The following is a 13,054-nucleotide window of genomic DNA, read 5'->3' as shown; positions in this document are numbered from 1 at the left end:
AATTGCTCTAGTACTTCACTTATATCTTTTTGAGCACGGTGGCGTGTAGATTTAACAGAAATATTTGAACTCTCGTTCTTCACTTATATTAGTTTGAGAGTTAATAAACAATAGAGGTAATTTGCATGGGTCATAAAGCTAGTCCAAAAATAATAAGTATCCAACGGATGATAAGCAAAACCATCATGTAGCACATAAAGAGAAATTATGGATTAATTATATTGATGTGGTAATATGCAAATGTTGTGAGTTCATCATTGTTGATTCGTTGAAGTAGTGGTATTAACAGGTGTTAGTTCCTTGTTTCTCTGAATATTAAAAAGGCATGTCGGGGAAGTGTGAGCATTTCTATTCCTTGTTGAAATCCTAGTGTTTTTTCGATTCAGAGTCACATGATGGTTAACTCCTCCCAACCCTCTCCCTCGGGGCATGTGATGACGAGTTGATGAATATACTTCTCGCCCCTTGTTGGTTACCCCAAGTGGAAGGTGGAGATGTAGTCAACAACAGATTTCCCTTACACGGGGATTGTAAGGTTTATCGAACCAGGAGGACTCCAAGGATCAACAAGTAGGTGTTCGCTGCTTTGCCGCTAGTAGAAGAAGTGGACCTGCACACACAACAAATAGCTTTGCTCCCAACGAGTACAGAGAGGTTGTCAATCTCTTCGTCCTTGTAGTTTGCAAAGGATCAAAACACAAGCGGGAATAGTGATAGTGATTGCAACGGAAAAGTAAATAAAAACGGTAAATGGTGGAGGTGTAAGCAATGGTCGTAATATGGACCCGAGTCACATGATGTTCACTAGTGATGCCTCTCTCCCAAAATACGATAAACAACTATGCAAGGGTAAACAAATTACAGCTCGGCAATTGACAGAATTATAAACACACCGCAATGCTAATTATGCTACTTGAAAGTTAGAGGTTCAATAGTAATGGGCAGTGTGCCAAGACAAGTAGGCTGTTTATTCATCATCATCTACTTACTAATCATCCACCTTGAGATATCTATCGAGAACATCTCGCTGGTATTAAGTTGTGAGCCCCACCCAAAGTGTAAACTCAAAGCAACGGACAACTACATTCACGAACTTTGCGTAAGGTAAACAATACTTGCAAACGTGGTCACACGAACCGTTGTTTTCTCCCTGGTGGCAACAACACATCCCCTAGTCTCATGTTTCTATCACTCAAGCTAGACATCAGGGGGCATGAACCCACAATCATGCATAACGCTCCCTCTTGGAGTTACAATCTACTATTTGGCCAAAGCAATAAAGAGCAACGGAGAACATGCATGAATCACTAAGAACATAATATAAAAGGATAATCAAATATATAACTCATCACAATCTGAACATAATCTCATAATCCATCGGATCCTAGTAAACCGAGCATAGCAATAGCAGGAAAATTACATAGATACCTTGATCATGTAGGGCAGCTCACAAGGGCTAATCACTGAAGCACAAGATTGTAGAGAAGACATCACATAGCTACTGGTCATGGACTCATAGTCCAAGGAGGACTACTCACGGCACGTCCGGGAAGCGTCCATGATGGTGGAGAAGCTCCCGGAGGTTAATCCTCCCTCCAGCAGGGTGCTGGGAAGAGGTCCCGTGACGCTCTCGATCTCGGAAGCGCTGCGGCGGCGGAACGGTGGAGAAATTCGTGATTCTGGATATGCTGGAAGGGTTTCCGATCGAAGGGGTAAATATAGGCCAAAGGAGGGCGTCAGAGGAGGTGGGGCCCACCCAGGCGATCTATGGGTGCGGCCAGGGGCCAGGCTGCCTGGGAAGCCCATGGCTCCCCTCTAGCCCATCTTTGGTGCTCCGGAAGCTTCCGTCACGTTGATTTTTATATATTTTTCTCGGGGTTTTTGGGACTCTGTAAATTTGGGTAAAAGTCCCTGCAAAAAGACATCAACACACAGAAACTGGCACTGGGCGCACTAAGTTAGTAGGTTAGTCCAAATATGTGTAAAAAGATATAAAAGTGTAGCAAAACATATAACAATGTCACCCAAAAGATCATGGAACAAGCAGAAATTATAGATACGTTTGGGACGTATCAACATCCCCAAGCTTAATTCCTGCTCGTCCTCGAGTAGGTAAATGATAACACAAATAATTTCTGTGGTGACATGCTAACACACATATAAGAATTTCAAAGTAAAGCAAGTAAGATATGCAATTGAAGTCAAGACAATAACAAGCATGTGTCTGTATTTAGTATTGAAAATAGCAAAGTAAGAACATAAAGGTGCAAAAGCTCTAGCTGTCCGTGACTCGAATGTCTCCAAATGGTGTTTGCGTGCAAGAAGTGGGAGATGGGTTGAGATCATAAAAATATATTTTTAGTTGAGAACACAATCGACTAAACTTCACACTTGGTCTCATTCGGAATCTTATTTTGACTCATCCCTAGACCACTAGTCAGGCACAAGTCAAAATGACCCTCTCCCTTTCAACTTTGAGCACTCATGCAATGGATGAGAACAAGAAAGATATGTTGGCACTTAGGATGGCAAAGAGAATAATGATGGGGAAGGAAGACAAAAAGGTGTGAAAGGCTCACATCAATGAGGACAACCATAGGCGAGAGAAATCCAAATGATAGATATGATGTGAGGAGTAGGGATTGCCATGCAACGGATGCACATATGAGCTAAGGTAAGCTCTCGAATGGAACTAGTGGGGGTGCATCCAACTTGCTTGCTCATGAAGACCTAGAGCTCATTTGAGGAGGCTCATCATTGGAATATACAAGCCAAGTTCTATAGTGTAGGGGTCCCCACATAGTTATGCATGACTGATAATCTCTATGGAGTACAAATATAACAATGGAGTACGAGTGTGGATCTTTCAAAAGGAATAGTAGTGTTGCCCCCTTCTCTTTTTTTTCTTTTTCTCTTTTTTTTAATATTTTTTTGTGGCCTCTTTGGCTCTTTCTATTTATCTCTCATTTGTCCTCTTTGGGATCTTTTCATTTGTCCTCTTTGGGATCTTCTAATTTGTCCTCTTTGGGATCTTTTCCTCACTTAAGGGCAACCCTTTATGTTTTACAAGAATAAAAATAAGATCATCACACTTTATAATATGTACTCACATAAAGACAAATGAAAACTATCATGATGTATGCAAATGTATGCCTTTGCCAGTGTAGCACGATATGCAATCAAACTAGCGCGTCATGTAGCAATAATAAGGGAAAAGCCCAACTAGCATGCGGCTCCTAGATCAAGTGAAAGCATGTATGACATGGAGATCAAGTCATGAGATGGTGGATGTTGCATGACAATGTATCTCGGAAAGGCTATGGAAATACCTTAATAGGTAGGTATGGTGGATGTTCTGAGGAAAGATATAATGAGGCTTATCATGCCAAGGGTTTGGATGCACCGGTGAAGTTTGCACCAACTCTCAAGATGAGAAAGGGCAATGCACGGTACCGAAGAGGCTAGCAAAATGTGGATGGTGGAAGTACCAACAATCGAATACTCGCATTAGTCCGAAGAACTCATACACTTATTATCGGTAACTCTCTATCTAGTCAGGAAATTCACAAAGAGACAAGTACCCCCCGGAGATGTGTTTGGGGGTTTGGTTATCCTTGTGCATCCTCGACCCATGTTAACGTGAGGGTACTGTATATATTCCAACCCCTCTAGAGGTTAGCGATCAATCTAGTAGCTAGAGTTCTCAACTATTTTTTTGTTTTTGAAAAACACACAGATTTCCCAATATACGACACCTATCACTAATAGGCTCAAGCTCTTGGCACCAATAGTCCAAACATTACTCAAATCAATACCTCAAAACTATTGCAAGTTACTACTGTACTTAAATAGCAACCTCAATTACCTACTCATGCAAGACACACAACTCAGTACAACAAGCCAACTCTCTAAACAACATAAACATGATAACTCAAGAGAGTTCCAAAAGCAACCTAAATAATAGCTCTTAAAAAGATAAAGCATGAAAACTAAGAGCTAAGCATGACATGAGCTATGAAAAGATAAAGAACACACAAAAAGGATAAGCATGAAAACCTATGTTGTGTTCTAGGGTGGAGTGGAGCGTGTTTCTCTCCCAAACAAGGAAGGCTAGGTTACGACTTATTATTAACAACAACAAAAACTAAAACAAACTAAAAATTAAAGATCGGGATGCTCCAAGCATAGCACATAACATATGAAGTGATAAAAATATAGCATGGAGATGGACGAACTAATGATTGTTGATGGAGAAGGGGATGCACAGGGGCATCCCCAAGCTTAGATGCTTGAGTCTCCTTGAATATTTCTTGGGAGTGCATGGGGGCATCCCCAAGCTTCAGCGCTTGACACTTATGGATCTTCTTTCACCATCTTCCATCGCATACTTGAAAACTCCCTTCATACGAAACTCATCATAAGATGATTAGAATGGTTAGTGCCCATGATAAAATAGATCATTTCCTACTGGAAATAAAGATTTTCATGAAAACCTCATGTTTCTCATGATTGCCAAAAGATTTTTGCAAAGGAAAAGCAAGCTTAACATTTGAAAAATGATGAAAACACAAAACGTGGCAGAATGTGTGAAAAACATAACAACAGGTAGTGAATAATTATTTCGGGGCACTTGTGCAACTCAAATAAAAAAACCAGAACAGACGCCAGAAAGAAAATTATGCTGTCAAAACAATTCAGATAAAAAAGATGATATGGTGATTTTTGGCAAATTTTTCCGTCAAGCAGACAGAATCTGTTTCTCGACAACATGTCACAACTTTTGAACTTTCTTGCAATCGGAGGCTAAAACTTGGCACAAAGCTTGAAAATAAAGATACAATGATGTTGCTACAGTAGTAACAAGCATCAAGACCACTAAAACTTAAAGTAAAAACAAATTGGGTTGCCTCCCAACAAGCGCTTTCTTTTATGCCTTTGAGCTAGGCATGATGCAAAAAGATCAAGTATTATCAACTCCATAAGAATAGCTTGCCCGAATGACGGACTCATAAGGTAACTTAATCTTCTTTCGAAGGAACTGTTCCATTCCCTTTTTAAGGGGAAATTGGAATCTAATGGTCCCTTATTTCATGTCAATGATAGCACCAACGGTGCGGAGAAAAGGACGTCCCAAAATAATTGGACATGTGGGATCACACTCCATGTCCATAATAAGAAAATCAACGGGCACATAATTATTATTGACAACAATAAGAACATCATCAATTCTCCCTAAAGGTTTCTTTATGGAAGAATCAACAAGATGAACACCAAAAGAACATTGATCATAAGGTTTCAAATCAAGCATATCATACATTCTTTTGGGCATAACGGAGGCACTAGGTCCAACATCACATAAAGCAAAGCAAGAGATATTATTCAATTTAATCTTGACCATAGGATCCCAACCATCTTCTAGTTTTCTAGGAATATAAGTCTCTAGCTTGAGCTTATCCTCCCTAGCTTTGATAAGAGCATTGGTAATATGCTCGGTGAAGGCAATATTGAGTGTACAAGTGTGGCGGTCTTTAGCCATTCTTTGCAAAAAGGTGATAACTTCGGAAAGACTACAATTATAAAAATCAAGATTACTACCATTAATTAAAGTGGTGGTAATGTCATCTAAGCTCATTCTTTTGGTAGTATCTAAATTCAAAGGTCCTTCTTTTCCTATAGTTGAGGTATTAGCATCACCATTAGTAGGTACATTGGGACTAGGGGTGTGATGGGTGCTAAAAGTTTTGAGATCCTCAACAACTTGTATAGTAGCAAGGGTAGTGTGTGTAGGAAGGCTCTTAATCCTATCTTCCTCTTATTTTTTCTCTATGCCATCTATCCTTAAGTTTGCCTAGCATTCTTATGTTCTCATTAATTTGGACTTGGATAGCATTCATAGGTGTGTTTTCCTTTCCTCAAGGGGGAAGTTCTAATTTTAAGCATCTCTACATCATGAGCTATGTTGTCTACCTTCAAAAAGAGACTATCTAATTTTTCTAATTTCTCTTCTGCACTCTTGTTGAAGGCTTTTTGAGAAGTGATGAAGTCTTTAAGCATGCTCTCTAATTGAGAAGTGGAGTTTTTGGTACTAGGATAAGTGTTGTTGTTCCCATAGTTGTTGGATGGGAACGGTCTAGAATTGCTACCAAAATTACTCCTATAAGCATTATTATTAAAGTTGTTCCTAGAGATAAAATTAACATCAACTTGCTCTCTTTCTTGAGAAACCAAAGAATTTAAAGGAACATCATGAGGATCAATAGGAGCTTTCTTAGTGAGTAAAGTCATGATCATGTCAACCTTATCATTAAGGGATGAGATATCCTCAACGGAGTTTACCTTCCTACCCGTTGGAGCTCTCTCGGTGTGCCATTGAGAATAATTTGTCATCGTCTCATCCAATAGTTTCGTGGCAGCACCAAGTGTAGTTGACATAAAGGTTCCTCCCGCGGCCGAGTCTAACAGATTCCGCGAGGTAAAGTTCAATCCTGCATAGAAAGTTTGAATAACCATCCAAGTAGTCAAACCATGTGTAGGGCAATTCTTAACAAGAGATTTCATACGTTCCCAAGCTTGGGCAACGTGTTCATTATCTAGTTGCCTAAAATTCATAATGTTACTTCTTAACTGGATAATCTTAGCAGGCGGGTAATACTTCCCAATAAAAGCATCTTTGCACTTATCCCAAGAATATATGCTATTCCTAGGCAAAGAGTGAAGCCACACTTTAGATCCTCCTCTCAAGGAGAAAGGAAAAATCTTAAGTTTAACAATATCACCATCTACTTCTTTATATTTTTGCATATCACAAAGTTCAACAAAATTATTCAGGTGCAAAGCAGCATCATCTCCAGCACCGGAGAATTGATCCTTCATAACAAGGTTCAGTAAAGCAGGTTTAATCTCATAGGAGGTAGCCCCACACACGGGAGCAGCAATAGGAGTGCAGATAAAGTCATTGTTGTTGTGACTAGTGAAGTCACACAAGTTTGTGTTTTCAGTGGAACCCATAGCAGAAGCAACAAGGAAGAACAAAGCAACTAATTTTTTTTGTGGTTTTTGGTATAAGACTCTAAAGCAAAAACTAGAAACCAAACTAACAAGACTAAAAAGCAAAGGTAAAGGATAGTGTGCAACTCCCCTATCTTGAAGACTGGAGTCCCCGGCAACGACACCAGAAATTTTCTTGATGACGAGTTGATTAATATACTTCTCGCCCCTCGTTGGTTACCCCAAATGGAAGGTGGAGATGTAGTCAGCAACAAATTTCCCTGACACAGGGACTGTAAGGTTTATCGAACTAGGAGGACTCCGAGGATCAACAAGTAGGTGTCCGCTACTCTGGCGCTAGCAGAAGACGTGGACGTACACACACAACAAATAACTTTGCTCCCAACGAGTACAGAGAGGGTGTCAATCTCTCCGGACTTGTAGTTTGCAAAGGATCAAAACACAAGCATGAATAGTGATAGTGATTGCAACGGAAAAGTAAATAGAAACGGTAAATGGTGGAGGTGTAAGCAATGGTGGTAATATGGACCTGAGTCACATGATGTTCACTAGTGATGTCTCTCTCCCAAAAGACAATAAACAACTATGCAAGGGTAAACAAATTACAGCTAGGCAATTGACAGAATTATAAACGCACCACAATGCTAATTATGCTACTTGAAAGTTAGAGGTTCAATAGTGATGGGAAGTACGCCAAGACAAGTAGACCGTTTATTCATCAGCATCTACTTACTAATCATCCACCTTGAGATATCAATTCTGAACATCTCGCTGGTATTCAGTTGCGATCCCCACCCGAAGTGTAAACTCAAAGCAACGGACAACTGCATTAGCGAACTTTGCGTAAGGTAAACAGTACTTGCAACCGTGGTCACAAGCACCATTGTTTTCTCCCTGGTGGCAACAACACATCCCCTAGTCTCATGTTTGTGTCACTCAAGCTAGACATCAGGGGGCATGAACCCACAATCATGCATAACGCTCCCTCTTGGAGTTACAATCTACTACTCGGCCAAAGCAATAAAGAGCAACAGAGAACATGCATGAATCACTAAGAACATAATATAAAAGGATAATCAAATATATAACTCATCACAATCTGAACATAATATCATAATCCATCGAATCCGAGCAAACTGAGCATAGGAGTAGCAGGAAAACTACATAGATGCCTAGATCATGTAGGGCAGCTCACAATGGCCAATCATTGAAGCACAAGATTGGAGATAAGACATCACATAGCTACTGGTCATGGACTCATGGTCCAAGGAGGACTACTCACGGGACGTCCGAGAAGCGTCCATGGGGGCGGAGATCCTCCCATAGGTCAATCCGCCCTCCGACAGGGTGCTGGGAAGAGGTCTCTTGACGCTCTAGATCTCAGAAGCACTGCCGCGGTGCAACGATGGAGAAATTCGCGATTCTGGATATGCTGGAAGGGTTTCCGATCGGTAGGGTAAAAATAGGCCAAAGGATGGCGTCAGAGGAGGTGGGGCCCACCCAGACGACTGATGTCAACTGTGCTTCCCTAGCTACGGCGCCAAGAATAGTCGTGTTGACGGCACCAGGAATCCTTCTGCTGCAGCTACGCCTTAAGGGACTTCCTAGGCAAATATGCAAAGGATTTCCCCCGTGGCCGTGGAGCCTTGCGTTGGTGTTCCCTCTAAGCGGAAAGGGTGATGTAGCACAACGGTGGTAAGTATTTCCCTCAGTTTGAGAACCAAGGTATCAATCCAGTGGAGGAGTATCACAAGATCCTGCACAAACACAAAAAGCTTGCTCCCAACGCTATGAAGGGGTTGTCAATCCCTTATAGATTGTTCGCCAAGTGAGAACTGAAAGCAACAAAGTAACAAAGCAAAGTAAAAGCGGAGGTGTAAACGATGGATGTGAATAGACCCGAGGGCCGTAGTGTTTACTAGTGGCTTCTCTCATGAAAGCAAGTGGACGGTGTGTGAACAAATTACCGTCGAGCAATTGATAGAACCGCACAAAGTCGTGATGATATCTATGGCAATGATTATATCTATAGGCATCACGTCCAAAACAAGTAGACCGATACTTTCTGCATCTACTACTATTACTCCACACGTCAACCGCTATCCAGCATGCATCTAGTGTATTAAGTCCAAAAGAACAGAGTAACGCCTTAAGCAAGATGACATGATGTAGATGGACAATCTCATATCAACGACAGAGCCCATCTTGTTACCCTTGATGGCAACTACTTAATGTGTGCCTTGCTGCCCCTACTGTCACTGGGAAAGGTCACCACATGGTAGAACCCAAAACCAAGCACTTCTCCCATTGCGAGAATCATAGATCTAGTTGGCCAAACAAAACCCAAGACTCAGAGAGACTTACAAGGATATCAAATCATGCATATAAGAAATCAGCAAAGACTCAAATATATATCATAGATAATCTGATCACAAATCCACAATTCATCGGATCTCAACAAACACACCGCCAAAGAAGATTACATCGGATAGATCTCCATGAAGATAATGGAGAACTTTGTATTGAAGATCCAAGAGAGAGAAGAAGCCATCTAGCTACTAACTACGGACCCGTAGGTCTGAAGTGAACTACTCACGAGTCATTGGAGGGGCGATGATGATGATGAAGAAGCCCTCCAACTCCAAAGTCCCCTTCGGCAGGGCGTCGGGAAGGGTCTCCAGATGAGATCTCGTGGAAACGGAAGCTTGCGGCGGCGAAAAAGTATTTTCGAGGCTCCCCTGATTTTTTGTTGTATTTTAGGGAATATATAGGCCAAAGATCTAGGTCAGGGGGCGGCCAGGGAGGCCACAAGCCCTGCCACCGGCGCCTCCCCCTGGTGGTGGAGTGGGGGCTTGTGGGCTCCCTGGAGCCCACAGCCCCCCTGATCTTCTTCCGTTCGGGAAAAAATCATTTCGGGGATTTTATTCCGTTTGGACTCCGTTCCAAAATCAGATCTGAAAAGAGCCAAAAACACAGAAAAAACAGGAATTGGCACTTGGCACTGAATTAATAAGTTAGTCCCAAAAAAGATATAAAAGGTACATAAAACATCCAAAGATGACAAGATAACAGCATGAAAACATCAAAAATTATAGATACGTTTGAGACGTATCAAGCATCCCCAAGCTTAACTCCTGCTCGTCCTCGAGTAGGGAAGTGATAAAGAATGAATTTTTGATGCTTTCATGCTACCTAGCATAGATGTCCTCTGTAACTCCTCTTATGTGACGTGAATGTTCAGATCCATTAGATTCAAAACAATAGTTTGCTATTGACTTGGAAACAATAATAATTCAAGCAAACTAGCAAGGTAATCATGAACTTTCAAAATAACAAGGCCAAAAGAAAGTTATCCCTACAAAAGCATATAGTCTGGCTATGCTCTATCATCATTGCACAACGAATTTAAATCATGCACAACCCCGGTATTGGCCAAGTAATTGTTTCACACCTTTACTTTCTCAAACCTTTTCAACTCTCACGCAATACATGAGCGTGAGCCATGGTTATAGCACTATAGATGGTGTGGAATGTGGTGGATGTTGCAAGACAAAAAAGGAGAAGATAGTCACATTAACTAGGCATATCAATGAGCTGTGGAGATGCTCATCAAATAATATCAATGTGAATGAGTAGGGATTGCCATACAAATGATGCACTAGAGCTACGAGTATGTGAAAGCTCTTAAAGAAAACTAGTGGGTGTGCATCCAACTTGCTTGCTCACGAAGACCTAAGGCAATTTTGAGGAAGCCTATTATTGGAATATACAAGCCAAGTTATATAATGAAAATTTCCCACTAGCTATATGGTGGTGACAAAACGAGAGACTCTCAATCATGAAGATCATGGTGCTTAATATGCACAAGTGTGGAAAAAGTGGTAGCATTGTCCCTTCTCTCTTTTTCTCTCATTTTTTTTGGTGGGCTCTTTGGCCTCTTTTTTTTGGTGGGCTTCTTTGGCCTCTTTTATTTACTCACATGGGACAATTCTCCATTAATGATGATCATCACACTTTCAACTCAAAACTTAGAGCAACAATGACTCTATATGGAATGCCTTCGGTAGTGTACCGTGGCAATGATCTAGCATGGCATAGACATTAATGGAAACATCATGCTAGCTATGTTACGATCATGCAATGGCAATGTAGACGTGGTGGCACATGTCATGGTGGTAGTTGCATGGCAATATATCTCGGAATGACTTTGAAAAAGCCATAGTAGGTAGATATGATGGCTATTTTGAGGGAGGGAGGCTAATGGTGGGTTTTGTGCACCGGCGAAAGTTGCACGACACTAAGAAGATAGTGATGGTGGAAGGTGAAAGTGCATCTAAACCATGGACTGAACATTAGTCATGAATAACTCATATACTTGTTGCAAAAGTTTTACTAGTAATCGAAACAAAGCATTCAACGCATACTCCTAGGGGAAGGGTTGGTAGGTATAAACCATCGCGCGATCTCGACCGCCACGCAAAGGATGATAATCAATATACTAATCATGCTCAGATATCATCACATAGCGGTTCACCACAAGTATGCTACGGGAATCACTAACTTCAACACAAGTATTTCTAGATCCACAACACCTTACTAGCATAACTTCAATATTACCACAACCATATCTCAAAACTAATTGAGACGAATCAAACTTCTCTAACTATTCAATGCACATGAAGGTGGAAGTTTTCGTATCCCTTTGGATAATTACCCCTTTTGAGACTACTTTTAAAGCATAGATCAACTACCAAGCCACGCACAGCTGTGCTCTAAAATATATAAGTGAAGCACATAGAGCAAAAGTATCTATCTCAAAAGATATAAGTGAAGCACATGTGAGCTGAATTGTCTACCAAAAGATATAAGTGAAGCTCGACAAAATCACGGTGAGTGCATGTCTCTCTCTCTAGGTGTTCAGCAAGGATGATTGTGACACAACAAAAATAAAAGACTCCTACGATACAAGACGCTCCAAGCAAAAACACATAACATGTGGTGAATAAATATATAGCCCCAAGTAACGTTACCGATGGATTGAAGACGAGAGAGGGGATGCCTTCCCGGGGCATCCCCAAGCTTAGGATTTTACGGCATCCTTGAATCTCTTGGGGTGCCTTGGGCATCCCCAAGCTTGAGCTATTGCCTCTCTTTTATCTCTTTGTCCATAAGAACTTCACCCAAAACTTGAAAACTTCACAACACGAAACTTAAACAGAAACTCGTGATAACATTAGTATGAGAAAGCAAACCACCACTTCCTTAGGTACTGTAGAAAACTTAAATTCTACTTGTGCTGATGTTGGGTTACTGTATTTTCAATCTTCCATGGCTAATACCCCCCGATACTATCCATAGTTTCATCAAAATAAGCAACAAACACAACAAAAACAGAATCTGTTAACAGCAGACCAGTCTGTAGCAATCTGTATATTTCGTATACCTATGGTACTCCAAAAATTCTGAAAAATTACGACAGTATGAAGAATTTGCGTAGAAATCAGCAGCAGAAAGAATCAACTCAAAAGCTCTTACATAAAAAAAACGAAAATTCTTTTCGTGAGCAGAAAGTTTCTGTCTTTTCCAGCATGACCAAATGATCATCCCCAAGACTAATCATAACGGTTTTGCTTGGCACAAACGCAAAAAGAAACAAAAAAAACACAATCATAACAGAATTATGAAAGCGTGGAAAACACAAAACAGAAAGAAAAAGGATATATTCGTTGGGTTGCCTCCCAACAAGCGCTTTTGTTTGACGCCCTTAGCTAGGCAAAAGTGATGGAATCACGTATAGTCATCTTTGGTGCTCAAACCATAAGTAGCGTGATCATTTATCATCTTAAGATCTTCATCTTTATTGGATGACTCACCACTAGCTTTAGGAACAAAAACAGGCTTGACGGTCTTTTTGAGAGTGATATTTGGAGTATTTTGCACAGCGGAAAAAGCGGAACCCAAGTTGGTTATGACATCTTCTAATTTGCCAATTCTAGAAGAATCATTAACTATAAGTTCCTTCTCCCTTAAATTTTCAAAAAGATTC

This window comes from Hordeum vulgare, chromosome 2H (assembly GCF_904849725.1).
Source record: "Hordeum vulgare subsp. vulgare chromosome 2H, MorexV3_pseudomolecules_assembly, whole genome shotgun sequence".
In the NCBI taxonomy this organism is placed as follows: Eukaryota; Viridiplantae; Streptophyta; class Magnoliopsida; order Poales; family Poaceae; genus Hordeum; species Hordeum vulgare.
The sequence above is the reverse complement of the archived record's forward strand: the minus strand, read 5'-3'. Positions refer to the sequence as shown.